General features: G+C 37.3%; 1 non-coding gene across 1 annotated transcript; it reads right to left on the minus strand.

The window, feature by feature from the left end:
* Positions 1-14,940: 14,940 nt before the first annotated feature.
* TRNAH-GUG (transfer RNA histidin (anticodon GUG)) lies at positions 14,941-15,012 on the minus strand. Its single transcript has one exon. It is a non-coding gene; the product is annotated as a tRNA-His (tRNA).
* Positions 15,013-16,326: the final 1,314 nt, after the last annotated feature.

Here is a 16,326-nt window from a genome sequence, read left to right on the forward strand (position 1 = left end):
ATGTTAAAAGTTAGTCATTAAGACTAACCATTGAGAGTAATGAGATATCATCACTGTACAGAGAAAAAATACCACCAGCAGCATTGGAAGACAAGGGGGTTACATTTATGAAAGCAATATTGTATAGGTAGTCCTTGTTTAGCAACCACAATGGGGACCGGCAACTTGGATATTAAGTGAAGCAGTTGTTAAGTGAAACTGCAACTGTGCTTATGACTGTACTTCAGCTTTTTTAACTTTACAGACCTGTGAATGTCATAAATGTGAGGATTGGTTGCAAAGTTACTTTTTCAACACCATTGTAACTGTGAATTGTTGCTAACCAAGGTGTTTGCTAACCAAGGTATAGCACATTGTGATGAAAGTTCTACATGTATCACAATGTTGTACAATGCCTCAAGGATGTAGTTCTTGCAATGTGAAGTTGCTTTAAATATTACAACAAAAACAGATTTTTATGAACTCCTTGCACACACACACACAACCTTGTAAAATAGGTTAGATTGAAAGAGAATTCTTGTCATAATTACCAAGATGTTTTATGTAGATAACTTATATTTTTATGCTTGGCATTTTGCTTTGGGCAGAACAACTAGAGACTACTGGAGAAGAAAGTTCCAGCATGACATATGTATGCAATAATATGGCACATCACATAGACAATCATTTGCCTCATATTTGCTCTCTCTTGCTGTCTCTTGCACCAAATCACATGGGATTGATGCTTGAACTTCTCACAGAAATCCTGATACAAATGAAAATATCTCCATTTCTTACTGATATATTTTTTGCTTTTGGCTCTCTGTTCTTTGTGGTATGATTCAACCACCCCAAGCCCATTTTGTCTTTTGTTTTTTAAAATGTTTTTGTCTAGTTTTGTCTCTGTTTTATTTTTTCTTTTAGATTTTGTGTTTTAATCTTTTGAATAAAATAAATATTGAAAAAAAGAGAGATTCAATCAAGTAGGCAGGAAGATTCGAAAAATTCCAGAAATCAGCACCATGTTCATTTTTTGCAGAACCATTGACCAGACATCAACAGTTAGCTGCAATTTCTCGCTTACTTTCTCTAAGTTTCATTGTCTTTCTCTACACTTCACAGTTTCTTCAGAAGTATAAAGTCTGAGTGTGGTGTTATTTAGGTAATTTAATTAAACTGAATTACTCTATTTGTATAGAGCTCTAGAATCTCTAAAATCTCTAATAATGATGAAGTAACCAACAATCTCATCCTCATCACCTTCAACCATAATTTTAGGCAAAATATAGTGGAAATACTGTGAGCCTAGGCCCATACAGGCCAATGTCAGAAAGCATTTCTACCTTCTGGTTGATGTTACTCCCTGGCTAGATTTCTGCTAGACTAGGTTAAAATACAGTTAGATTGATAAGCTATGGGAACCCAACAAATATTAACATTTTATGTGAATTGGGCCATTACGTTGATTCATAATATATTTATTTCATTGCGAACATGTGTGAAAATAACAATTATATTTTGTTAACCAAGATTTTGGATTTATTGTACTATATAAACCCATCTCGTAAGTTCAAATAGCTAAAATAATAATTATTCTACTGATGGTATTTGTCTTTTTCTGGGAAACAGCTTATTCCTTTTGTCTGGAAGACATAATTATAAATGATTTTTTTTTAAAATCAGCATTAGAGAAAATAGTGGAAGATATATAGTTTCTCAATGCAATATAATAGTTAATTCTCAATTCAATATAATAATTAAAAGAGATACATCAGTAAGAATATTTTTCTTTAGCTTCAAGCATCAAGTCAAAAAATAAAGAGGTTAGAATAAACCAGACTTCTAAATATCTATCAAAGCAATACTTATCTGCTTAAAGTCATGGTGACAATGGCCTCTATTAGCAATCCAAAATATTCAGAAGTAATGCAAGTGCAATGAATTGTTTTCCTTCTAAGACTAGCCAAATAATGTACCTACTTGGTTCATTTGGGTGACAGTGCCTCGATGCCTTCTTTTTGACCAAGTTCCTTAAACTCTTTATCATCCTGGTAAATCCAAGGAGTGGAACATTTGATACTGCCCTCTTTGATATATGCAAAACACATAACACATCACTTTGAGCTTTGTTTGTTTGAAAATAAAAATTGAGAAGCTGCAAAATCAAGTGTTGATGATAATGATGATCAGGCTATTTAGCCTTTCCTAGGCAAGATGGAGGTTGAGTAACTACAGCCCAATGTTTTGCCTGAAATGTTGCTTATACTGCAGAAGGGTGGTTTAGTAGAGCTGGCAGATAATATTCTAATATCTTATTATATTTCTCATTGTGTTCCCCATGGCAATAATTTAGTGATTGGGCAAGCTCATCCCAAAAACCAAGAATGCCCACATGGTTTCAATATTTCACAGTCCCATTTAGGATCTAACCTACTTCCTTTAGAGGCAACCAGATTAACTTTGCTTTATTCTTTTAATTACTTCTCAGCCTTTGGGCTAATATAAAGTGTAGTATTATTATTCCATTATATGGTGATTTCCCCTAATTTACAAAATAAATGCACCACCCCTTCCCTTTGACTAACTATTATGCAAACTGCATACAATTATAGTGTTCTGCTCTGGTTTATTTTTATTATGAAGCACTTTACAATTAAGTACAATGCAATTTGGTAAAAAGACAAATGGGTGGAAGATTTATTTTCTGAAAACAGAAGCCATTATTTCAACTATGCAAGCACTATTATGAATACTTCTTTGCTTGAATCTGTTGTAATGGGTGTGATGCACATCAAAATATAGCCAAAATTAAGCCCTATTCCATCACACAAATAATTGGAATATGATAATCAAAACATTACTTCACTTCTGTTCTGTACACCATACAGCTGACTGCACAAATATTAAGTAATTACAACTACCTTAAACTGTATAGTTTAAAAAGCTGTATTTTTATGGAAGCAAGAAAGCCTTCAAGTCTGTTAAGGGTATTAGCTCAGTAAAATGTGCAGCATTACTTTGTAATGTAATGTTTACACAAAAATATGGACTACATTATGAATGTCTATATGCTTTAATCAAGGAATGAACATATTAAGGCATTCACAAAATAACATTTATTGGGTATTTTCAATTAGCTCCACCTTACATCAAGTCACTCAAATTTTCTTAGCCACTGAGGACATTTATGTGAATAGCACAGATTTTTGCAGAGGAAAAGCCTGCTAGCCTGTAATTGTAAATACATATGACCAGGTTCCTGGATCAAATTCCTGATAAGGCAGGCATCTTACTCCCATATAAACCAAACTACATGTACTGTATACAGGCATTCTTCCTTGCAGATTTTCATATGATATGTACATTGGTATGAAGAGGACAATATTGTTAGCAAAGATGAGGTTTAATGAGGTCAGGGTACTCTCATAGTGAATACCTTTTTAAAAGAACCCAAGAGAGCTATAAAGTGACTGATGTCCCTCTCAGGTATAGGAGGTACTTTTATGGTAATAGAAAAGTTGATCTCAGCTACTCTTTGGCACAAATGCAGGGAGAAAATAAGACACTCTTCGCTTCAGTATTTTGTAGCACAAAAGCTTATTGTTTATTCCTTCCTCCGCAAGGAGTCCAAGATAATAGCTAAGCAAACAAAATAAAGTTGGATCTAACCCAAGTTTCCTGGGACTCGATATTTATAATGATTTCCCCTCATTCCCCTTCATTACCCCTGATTACCCTTATTACCCATGATTACCGTTTTTAATGATAATTATTTGTATGAACTCAATCACATGAATCGTGGTTAATGCATAGAGTTTCACCTCACAGCATTTTACATAGACCGCGCATATAATTATGATACAGAGTTTATTCTGATGAAGAGGAATGCCATCCTTCAGGTTGCTGTGGCTTCGATGCAAACACATGTGTTGCATAGTCACGATATGCATCCCCCTCTACCAGGAACCAGTCTATAAAACAATATACGTTATATCACTAATTATGTCTCTACTTGTGGTCCAGGTTTATCAGGATATTTGGTATGAAATTGCCTTATCAGTCTATTTGCACACACATCTGCTACTTTCACCCAGGTTGCTTCTGTTTCAGGATATCCTTTCCATCTCACTAAGTATTGTAACACTTTTCTACATATCCACGAGTCTAGAATTTTATCAATTTCAGCATGGGTTACATCTTTAGCTTTTATAGATTCCTCAAGTTGAGGTATATCAATGTGTTCTACAGGCTTAAGTAAACTAGCATGAAATACAGGATGTATTCGATGTAACCGTGGTGGCAATTTACATTTTACAGTTACAGGGTTTATCACTTTCGTAATTTGGAAAGGTCCAATATATTTTGGTCCCAATTTTTGACTATTTAGGTGTAATTTTATATATTTAGTTGATAGGTAAACATGATCTCCAGGTTTGAATGCTTTATACTCTTTTCTTGTCTGCTTGATGTTTATATTCTAGTCTGTTTTATTGAGAGTCTCTTTTACTTTATCCCAACAATCCTGAACTTTTTTCGACCACATTTGGACATTTATGGGTTGTTGTTCATCACATTGTAAATCAGGGATTGGCACAAATTCTATCCCATTTACTACCTGGAATGGGCTATATCCTGTGCTTTCATGTATAGCATTATTATATGCTACTTCAGCAAATGGAAGTAAATCAGCCCATTCTCGCTGTTGATAAGATGTATATGATCTCAAATACCTTTCAATCATTGCATTAGCTCTTTTAGCAGCACCATTGATGCTGGGATGGTATGCAGAGCTAAGGCCTTGAGAGCATCCTAAAAGGCATACAAACGCTCTCCAAAGTTGTGCTGTGAATTTTACACCTCTATCCGAAATTATCCTTCTAGGTGTGCCATGTAATCTATATACATGTTTTATAAACAGGTTGGCTAATTTTGTTGCCGAAGGTAATCCTTTACATGGTATAAAATGAGCTTGTTTTGAAAATAAGTCTATAATAGTCCAGATTACTGAATATCTGTTACTGCTGGGCAATTCCAAACATAGGACAGAACTCCCTCAGTCCCACATCCAACTCCACAACTGTTTTATACCATTCCCCTAGTTTCTGGGGAACCCCACTATAAAGACAAGCCTGCCTCAATCCTCTATCTAAACCAGATCTAAATTCTCTAATCAATAGTCTTTCTGGCCAGGTGTGCAACCTAGTGGCTAATTTCCAAAATTCTCTGACATACTCCACAGCAGGCCTCCCATCCTGCTTCAATGACATTAATGCTTCTTCATATTGATGTATCCTTGACCTATCTTCAAATTGAACTTTGAGTGCATCCAAAAACAAACCAACATCAATCAATTTCTTTGCATGCACACTATGCAACTCTTCAGCCCAATCGGCAGCATCACCTGTTAACACTGTAGTTATCGCAACTATAATAGACCATTGAGAAGGATAGCAATTTGAATGTAATTCTAGGTGGTTCACAATTTGGCTTAAAAATAATGCTAATCTATCAGGGTTCCCATCAAAGGAAGTCTTTATAGGAGGAGGACCACCCTAAACCATTCTTTGGGGCCAATATCCAGACATGCCTGATGGACCCCAGGAGTGAATTGTTTGTCTATTCCCCATTTGCGCATCCCTAAATTCAACCCTGGAACCTGGGACTGGTTTAGAGGTTTTACTCCGAGTTCCTGATACTCCTACTACATCTGCTAATGATTCATCTACTTCCATAGAAAATGCTCCCTTTGACTTCCTCCTACTCATCTCCCTGCTACCTCTGGCACTTGAACTAAAAAAAGATGTGTCTTCCATTCTAAATCCCCTTCCTGGACTTTCCCAAACGGTCGGGGGAGTAGAGCCACAAATGCTTAAGTAACCATACTTGACACGGAGCAGTTCCAATGTACTAGCATTTAAACTGGTCGTAGAAGTACTACATTAATCTTCATCAGCAATCCGTCATTCTCTCCACTTCTCAAACGTTCCGGAGGTCAGCAGCATAAAAGTAGGAGGTTTCCCTTGTGAAACTTTTCCCCTCATATTGTCTCTAAACTCCAATCCTGCTTTCAGTTCCTTCCAGATTTTCAGCCTTACCACAGGCTGAGGATCCTCTTCACATCTCGCATTATCTGTTTGTCCACTTTCCAAAGACACCACATTATCGTCCAACTGAATTGAGGGCTGCTCAGGCACCATGCCAACCCCTGCAACAGCATTATCCACAACCACCTCCGAAACGTCCTCAAAACCTCCATCAACAGCAGTACCTTCAACCATAATATCACAGGTAACAAAATATTATAGGATGTAAGAGATCCAATTTTCCTCTCAGCTACTCTTTGGCACAAATGCAGGGAGAAAATAAGACACTCTTCGCTTCGTAACACAAAAGCTTATTGTTTATTCCTTCCTCCGCAAGGAGTCTGAGGTAATAGCTAAGCAAACAAAATAAAGTTGAATCTAACCCGAGTTTCCTGGGACTCGATATTTATAATGATTTCCCCTCATTACCCTTCATTACCCCTGATTACCCTTATTACCCATGATTACCATTTTTAATGATAATTATTTGTATGAACTCAAATCACATGAATCGTGGTTAAAGCATAGAGTTTCACCTCACAGCATTTTACATAGACCGCGCATATAATTATGATACAGAGTTTATTCTGAAGAAGAGGAATGCCATCCTTCAGGTCCCTGTGGCTTTGATGCATACGCCTGTGTTGCGTAGTTGCGACAGTTGATAGTTATTAAAACAGGAAAACAGATGTTTTGTTTCTTCCCAAAAATGAAATGAGGAGTTCTTGGTACTCTCTGAACTTGTTTGTTTTTTTGCAGATATTTCATTACCCTAGCTAGGTAAGTTAAACATCATCAGTCCTGGTAAGGAGTGCTGTTTGCTATCAGTTTATATTCTGGTGAGTTGCTTGTGTGAGTGGAGGTGATCTAGAAACACTGATATTTCTTCCTTATTTCTTTCTGGAAAGAGACCTAGACTTCCAGCAGCATAAATAAGTTATGCGGAGGCCACAGTCACCCCAGCTCCGCGAATGGGAAAAATGTTGTAAAACATCATGTGATGGCAATGTGACGTGGCGAGTTTGATACCCATGTCCTAGCAGAATGAATTCCAGGAGGAAAAACCTGAGAAATTGTGATTCAAACTCAAATTAAAGTTGCTATTACAATGCAGTATCTATCGGATAGGGCTTGTAGTTATTTATGTTATCATGACTCAGTAGTTCAAAGAACTTCCCTAGATGAGTTTTACTAGACAATTGAAGTTGTTCTTTGTTTTCCTCCCACTACTGTGGATAGGATTTGCCTAGGATTTGAACTCACAATAAAAATTGAGCTCACCACTGCTTGAAAATGGCTAAGACAGGTGTTCTGCTTAGAGTTGGGAACCGAGTCCTTCCTCTCCTCAAGAATGTTTAACGTTTTGAAAATGAAGAAGCTTTGGCTGCCAGAATTCAGTAGACTGGTTCCATCCTCGGCCTCAGTAGGTCTCATGATTCTACTTTTAAATTGTCTCTGACAGCTTCCTATAACTCAATGAGGCTGGCATGGATTCTAAACTGTTCTGAGGTGAGAATGGCAATGTGCAACATTGTGATAGAAAAAAAGTAATTAAATTAAAATACCATCAGCATTATTATGCCATATAGAAACAGAGGAGAGGGGGCATCGTGGTCAAGAGATGACACCAAACATCTTCAGGTTGTGGCAAAGAGAAGAGATGAAGAAATGGAGGATGAAAGGGCTGCATCTTACCAGATTCAGAAGAAAAAGTATAGAATGAGGATACAAGGAAAGATGGAGGAGGGTAGAGAAGATCAACTTGAGAACATGTGGCAAACATTAATTATTGTGAGAGTTCCTTAACATGACGATACCACTTTCAACAGCATGACCTGAAAGAGAAAGAGTGAAGCAAAATGTATGACTTGTAGAATGTAATGTTTCTGCTGATGTTTGTTCCAGGACCAAAATCTGATGTCACCTTCATGCACCCCTATTTCCTGAAGAAACCACCATTTTTTGCTGCACGAACGGAAAATGTCAAGATAGACAATTTGCAACCTTTACCTAAAGAACTCAGTTTTTATAGCAGTGATGAACTTAATGCAAATGGGTTCAGGAAGAACATCAGACAATACGACTGCCTCTTCCAAATGATGGTTTTTGGTGCCAAAAAATTCCTTCCAACAAACAATGGAGGGAATCTTTCTGTGATTTTTCAAGGGCAAATCCATCATTACATCAGACATTTAATGTCAGATCCCAACCAGTGAACCAAATTTATTCAAATTTGTTTCGTGGATCCTTGCCAAAACAAACAAATGGGACAATTCATCAAAATGGAGGCAATTCGGATTTATTGCACAAACTACAATACAACATATATAAGCAGAAGGAAGTTATACTATGCAATGAATCCCTGTTAAATAATGAGGAAAGAGCAGTATATGACTGTGGGTCTATAAGTGCTTAAAAAGCAATTCTTCAGTACTTACTCTTCAATAATTTTCATTGATTCACAAAAGGAATGGGAAAGATATCACCCCTGACTTGCATATCAACTCTCATGCACCTCCAAACATCCCCAGGCACACTTCCTCACCTACACCCTCACCCTATGTGACCTCCTCCCACTAGCATGGTACCACTCATCGTCTGCCACAACCCCTCCCACACCATTTATGATTTTCACTGCCACTTGCATGCCCTAACTAACCCATGCAGCTCCTCTTATAATTTTCCTTAACTCCCGTGCACCTTTTTTGACCCATGCTACTCCCAGGTGTATTCTACCCTTACCCACACAGCACCCACCTCTCACACATACTCCATGGACCCTTCCTGACTCATACTGTCTGTTTATGTGCCCTCCCTAACTCACACATCTCTTGCACATAACCATGTGCCCTTCCAGACTCATGCAGCACTCAAATACAATCACATGGATATTTTCTTCTTTAATTAAAAAACCCAAATTATAGCAAACTGCCTGTGGTTGTTTTGTTTCTCTATTTAGATAAGGAAATATCTCTGAAAGAATTCCCCAATGGGTCAGAGGTTGTCTAGAATTAGATAAATTTGCATTACATGCAAATCAGCCTGCAGGACTAAAACTCATAGAGTACATAACAGAATCAGCTACATGTCATCACCATAGCCCTGGTGACGCAATGGTTAGAATGTAGTATTGCAGGCTAATTCTTCTGTCAGCAGTTCAACCCTGACCAGCTCAAGGTTGACTTAGTTTTTCATCCTTCTGAGATTTCTTAAATGAGGATCCAGATTGTTGGGGGCAATATGCTGACTCTGTAAACCAGTTAGAGAGGACTGTGAAGTGGGATATAAGTCTAAGTGCTATAGCAGTTTTGAGACACAGAAACAAAATGTGGATGGGTTGGGAAGATGTAATAAGGAGCACAGGTCACACATACATTAGAAGCAATTTCTCTTTGCTCATTTGGGTTTTTGTCAAATCCTTAGGGAAAGAAACAAGTTAGAAATAACTATGTGGATCAAGGACAAAGCTGTCCTTTTCCTGAGTTAACCATTGCCTGTTCCTAATAAGGTAAGCAGGAAGATGACATGTAATCAGTGATATACTCTTGTTTGCATATAAATTCTGACTTCCGTTCAGAAAAGTCTATGGCTGCAAATCAATAAAACTTCAAGTCAGCTATTTGGTTTTACTGTCTAAAATTGAGATTAAGAAGATTTTTCCCATAAGGCATATATACACATTAAAGCATGAAAATACATATGTGTGTAGATAGAAAATTTAGCTTTAAAAAAACATTTTGCATGTCCCCTGCTTTTCCTCAAGTAGTCTGTTGCAACCTTTAGCACAGGTCTTTCTCAGTGGTGATTTTAACTCTTGCTTAATATGAAGAATATTCCTATTTTGAAACCCAGCAAAGTTTTTCAAGTAGGATCTTTTTTCCCTAAAACTTCTTCCTTCCATCTATGTAAATAGCTCAGAGAGAGAAAAATTGTAATTGAAAAAAAATTCTCCCAGGTTTCAAATCAGGAATGTGCTATATGTCAGCAAATGTTACAACCACTATACCACTGAGAAGGAACTATGTATAAAGTGTCTGCAGCAAAACCATCTTGAGGAAAAACTGAGAAAATGAGGTGATGGGACTTTCCTGGCTGTGCACAGTAACCAGAGTGCAGGGCTTTGCTGAGAAGAAACTTAAGTTCAGCAGGCATATTGGACAACTGAGAGCTGGCACAAGCACTTTACTTTTGACTTGAACACTTTACTTTCGACTTGAAATAGAACAAAATGGACAGATTTTGAATTTTCAAAGGGATGACAATGAATAGAAGAAAATGTCCATCTGTGGGGTAGATTTGCCCTTAAACTGTACCTCTAACACTATTCTTGTCTTTATGAGCCAACTGTGAAGTTCCTCTGTGCTTAATTTTTTAAAAGAAAAGTTTAAAAAATATTTATTCTACGGAACTGAGTAAAAATAATGTTATTTTTTTTTTAAAAAAATAACTGAATGTGGCAAACACAGAACAAGATCATTGTGTCTCAGGAACATAAAGCTGTATGAGAGAAAAAGTCACCCCAAAGGTCCTTTTTCAAGAGACAACTGAAATTTCTGGTTTTTCTTTGAAGGCATTTCACTTCTTGTCCAAGAACCTTCTTCAGCTCTGACTGGATTGTGGGGAATGGAAGGATTTATACTCCTTGCAGACAGCTGGTCATTTTAGCATGTTGTTGAGGCCACCTGGAGGTTTATCTGTATCATCAGGGTCACTTGAGTAGTGAAAATGGGTGTGGAGCTTTTTGGGAACTGTTGAAAGGACTGTGTTATTGACTGGAGATAGAAGATGTCGTATGCCCCTCCCTCTGTTGAGAGAGGCATGTTCAATTTTGACATAGATGGCCGCTTTGACTCCTGTTTCAAACCACAGTCCTCTCTGTCCAAAATATGACACAGATAAACCTCCAGGTGGGTTCAACAATTCTCTAAAAGAATGCAAATGACCAGCTGTCTGCAAGGAGTATAAATCCTACCTTTCTCCACCATCCAGTCAGAGCTGAGGAAACTTCTTGGTTGAGAAGCAAAATGTCTTCAAAGAAAAAAAAAGTCCAGTTGCCTCTTGAAAAAGCACATTTGGGACAACCACAACCTGGATAACTGAGAATCTCCATAGATGAGAGAAAAAGTCTTTATGCAGGAAAAACAGTCTGTGCAGCAACTAAGATTTGAATCAAAGTTGCTGAAGCCATAGTACAGAATACTAACCATTGTGCAACCATGATTGGATTGACTTTACTGTGAGTAGCTGTTCAGATTACAGAAAGAAGCTTGAAAAAAAATAATTGAAAATAGCTCAGACTACAGTCAGCTGAATGCACAGAAATAAATTGACAACCTATTAAACAGTCACCTCTTGATTTCTTAAGATATTCATTAGTATTAACACAGTATTACTTTAATGTAGGAAATGTAGCTAATAACAGAAAAAGTGAGGTATTTGTTTAAAAGCTCATTATTAACAAAGTCAAAGCAGAATGGAAAAGAAAAAAATCATATAAAAACAGTGACAAAGGGACATTGAAAATGAATGGATACAGAGGAGACAAGGTGCAAGAAAAAGAGCAGAAAAAGAAAAAAACTTCTAAGTTTAATAGAATAGAAGAAAAATTGGAGGGTTAGGAAAAAATGGACATACTTATAACTTCCAGAAGAAGAAAGATCACTGAGATATTCCCCGGGCTCTAAAAGAGTGACCCCTGCTCATTTTGGAACTGAAGCCTCAGTTGAATGAAAATACAAGATCAAAGGATTTGTGTCCTTCTTTTACATCCCAGTGACTTAAAGAAAATGGAGGAAGATTAAAGAGACACACCAGGAGCTCTGGTTAATTTAAGTCATTAGAACACGCAGATGATACATATGTCTTTCTGGGTTAGAACAAGAAAACTGTCCTTCTCTTGGAGAGATATGGCATAATCTCGCCAATCAAGGGGGAAAAAGAATAGAATAGAATAGAATACTTTATTGGCCAAGTGTGATTGGACACTTCACATAACTAGATAATAATAATTCACATAACTAGAGGCAATAGACAGATTAGGATGAATATCCTGAGGGAAACAAAAATAAATAAACAATAGAGGATACTTTTTGTTTTGGCAGTGGTTTGCTCTCCAAGCTTTTTTCAATTTAGTTTCTGAATGTTTTCTTACCAGAGTAGGTAACATCATCACCAGGATTTTCCTATTCTCCTTAGTTTATAAATGCCTTGTGTGCCAGTGTGGTCAGCTGGTCATGTGATCGGCTGTTCGTTTGCAGCTACATTTAAATTCTGAGCAGCTGATTGGTTTTCTTGTTGATTGGTCATTCGAACAATTTGATTTTTTACATATTCATATGCTGGACTTAGTTCAATATGCTTATTCTTTGCTCCTTTGGTAGAATACCAGGCTTCAATAAATTCACATGTGTGGTGCGTGTTGGCATAGCCAATGATTTTTGTTCCTTCCCAATAGAACTGAATTGGGATAGAGGATTTTTAGGAATAACAGAATACAGAGTTAGAAGGGACCTTGGAGGTCTTCTAATCCAACCTCTTGCTCAGGCAGGAAACCTTATATCATTCAGACAAATGGTTATCCAATCTCTTCTTAAAACCTTCAGTGTTTTAAACTTCTGGAGGCAAGCCGTTCCACTGATTAATTGTTCTAATTGTCAGAAAATTTCTCCTTGGTTCTAGGTTGGCTCTGTCTTTGATTAGTTTCTATCCATTGCTTCTTGTCCTGCCTTCAGGTGCTTTGGGGAATATATTTCTATTCATCAGAACACAGGTTGGAGAATTGGAACAGATTTATTTTATTTTATTATTTTATTTTATTTATTTTGATTTGTCAATCACTTACAAGATAATAGGTATAAATATATACATAGTTATGAATACATGAAATGGGTACATATAAGAAAAATAAAAGAAACAATAGGACAGGGATGGTAGGCACATTGGTGTGCTTATGCATGCCCCCTACAGACCTCTTAGGAAAGGGGTGAAGTCACTTAGGAAAGGGGTGAGATTAAAAAAAAATATTATGGGAAAAAGACTTTTAAAAAACATTTGAGGACTACATTTGCAATTCTAAACAAGGACAATTTTTCCAATGTATCCATGATATGTTTCATGGCCCTGGTCTACAACTTGATGAAAATGATGTAGAGAGAATCATTGCAAAGTTACATCTTTTCCTATGGGAATTCAGTGTCACTTCTCTCTAATGCAGCAGTGTCAATGAAACAGTATGGGGATGAATCAGCTTTACTTCATCCAAAATTCACCATTCTGGCTGCCTCTTAAAGCAACAATCCTGTAATCTGGATAGATGTGGAAAGATTGTTCCATCTCTGTGGAAAAGTGAAAGAAATTTGTTCAGAATGCATGGTGGTGACCATGGGAATTTGGTAGGAATAGCATGTCAACCAGTTTGGCTAATTCCCCTCCTGTTGTGTGGGAATGAGCCCTCTTCCAAGAGAAGGAAGACTCAAAGAAGCTGCAAGTTAATACAGGTAATCCTTGGATTATGACCACAATTGAGCCCAAAATTTCTGTTGATAAGTGAGACATTTGTTAAGTAAGTTTTGCCCCATTTTATGACCTTTCTTGATACATTTGTAAAGTGACTCATTGAAGTTATTAAGTTAGTAACATATTTGTTAAGTGAATAGGGTTTCGAATATTGACTTCGCTGGTCTAAAGGTTGCAAAAGGGGATCACATGACACGAGGATGCTGCAACCATCATAAAGATAAATTAGTTGCTGAGTGTCTGAATTTTGATCAAGTATTCATTGGGATACTGCAATGGTCGTAAGTGTGAAAAGTGCTCATAAGTCACTTTTTTAGTGCCCTTGTAACTTTGAACAGTCACTAAATGAACTGTTGTAAGTTGAGGGCTACCTGTACTGGAAAATCAAATTACATCTCTACAAAAATATGCTGTAAGTGATTTTTTTTTTTTTTAAAAAAAATTCTTTGGGAACATAGATGAAAAATGAAGAATGCAAGGACTTCGGAAAAGTCAGGCAAATGCAAAAAATGTGTATTTGACAATTTGCACACTGAATGGAACATTAATTTATAAAGAAAAGAAGATGCTTTGGAGTGAGTGATTGAACTAATCCCAAGTGGTTGGAATAATAGATATGGTTCAGAGATGGTATTCAGTAGGTTCTGACCAGTTCTGGAGAACTGGTAGCGGAAATTTTGAGTAGTTCGGAGAACCGGCAAATACCACCTCTGACTGGCCCCACCCCCATCTATTCTCTGCCTCCTGAGTGGCTGGGTCTTCTTTGGTTGCCCTGCACAGGAGAACGGAGCTGGAAAGCAGGTTAGTGGGGTGGGGAGGGAATGGGGATTTTGCAGTATCCTTCCCTGCCACACCCACCAAGCCATACCACACCTACCAAGCCATGCCCACAGAACTGGTAGTAAAAAAAATTGAATCCCACCACTGATATGGTTAAGGCACATTTCTGTAATTTAAAAGCTCAATAACATTGGTTATTACTGTTAACTGCCATTTTACATATATATATATAAACTCAATCTATATTAAGTATATTTTGTAGTTGAATATGGTACATTAATGACCTGACAACTTTTTATATGAATTTTAAAAATGTGTACTGTTACATGTGTACATTACACACTGGTAAAAATGTAGGATTATGTGCAAATAAAGAACTATTCTTCATCTTCTCTGCTGCCAAAATAATGAGCAGAAAGGCAACATATAAATGTTTTTAATGTAATGATACAATCTCAAACCAATGTATTCAGAACTTATGCTTTAGGTTCCAGTAATGTGGCTATATATGAATACAGCTTGCAGAAAGTCTTTAGCTTTTTCCTGAAATAGATTTTAAAAAATTCATGCACTTGCCCTTTGATGCCATGACTCGGATTTGAACCGAGGTTGCTGCGGCCACAACGCAGAGTACTAACCACTATACGATCATGGCTGGCTAGCTCTGCTTTGCTCCAAACAGCTCTTCCTTACAGTTCTAGTGGGAATTGGCCAGAGCCTGTTAGATGAGCAACATGGATAACCAGTTTGATAATACTGCTGATCTCAAAAATCTCAGAGCCTGGTTCTTTTCCCCCCCACTTGTGCTTCTTTCTGTTATTAGCCAAATACAGTTAAAAAACAACAACCCTTTGCTAGGTTTGTACTGAAAAATATGAGCCTCGTCACGAAGCAAAAATATTCTTCCTACAGTGGGAACAAACTTAGTTTAGGATGCAAGAAATCAAATCATCCTAAGTGGGAATCATATATGCACTTCAGGAGTTAGGATTTGTGATCTTCAAAACCCTTCCCCAATACAGGAGAATGTTTATAGCTCAGGGTTGAAATGAGGGGTACTTGGTACTCTCTGAGCTTGGTTGTTTTCTTGCAGATGTTTTATTACCCTAACTAGGTAACATCTTGCTAGTGCTGATGATGTTACCTAGTTAGGGTAATGAAACATTTGCAAGAAAACAACCAAGCTCAGAGAGCACCAAGGATCCTTCCCCAAATTAGACGCCCTTCCAATGTGTGGATTTCAAATCCCAGACTCCTCAGGCAGTGTGGCTGTTGCTGACAATTCTAGAGGATGACAAGTCTGGGGAAAGGCTCTAGATATTATTGCAATATAAATTTGGGACATTGCTGGCAACTGCAATTTAGTAACATCCCAAGGGTTATAATTTCCAAACTCCTAATCTATACCAGAAATTCAGACTACAGATTTCTTGGTTCAATGGAATTTACCAGCAAGCTTCTTTTTCAGAAAAAAAGTGCCAAATGGTTGCACCTGCAAGGAATGGGCAGGTTTTGCCATATAGACAAAGCAAGGAAGAAGCTAGGATTTGGGTCTTTCCTAACCATGGCACAAATGCATTCCCTTTTCTTATGACATTATTTTATTAAATTTGTAAGACCACTCAACTGTATCAGGATTTAAATTTTGATCTCATTCCCCAGCCCATGATAAGATGACTTCAAGTTATCTTTAGCTGTATTGATGTTAAAATAGTATTTTCTTCCTCATCCTTAATACTGTCTAAACCAAACCTCAAGGTGTATAAAATCTGCCTGACCTTTGTCGTTGACTATTCTGGAGGTAAGTTGGGACCCTATAATGGCTTAGAACCAATGGAAACAGGATTGAGATCTGAAACAAGCACATCAAATTTCATGGGAGCAGAGATTTTCTGCCAGTTGAAAGATGGGTGGATAACACTGATCCAGCTGTTGCACAAAGCCATTGGACCTTGATATCTGGAGGGGG

The sequence above is a fragment of the Notechis scutatus genome, chromosome 4, assembly GCF_049901735.1.
Source record: "Notechis scutatus isolate UNSWTSFEM ecotype Mainland chromosome 4, rNotScu1.2, whole genome shotgun sequence".
Classification (NCBI taxonomy): domain Eukaryota; kingdom Metazoa; phylum Chordata; class Lepidosauria; order Squamata; family Elapidae; genus Notechis; species Notechis scutatus.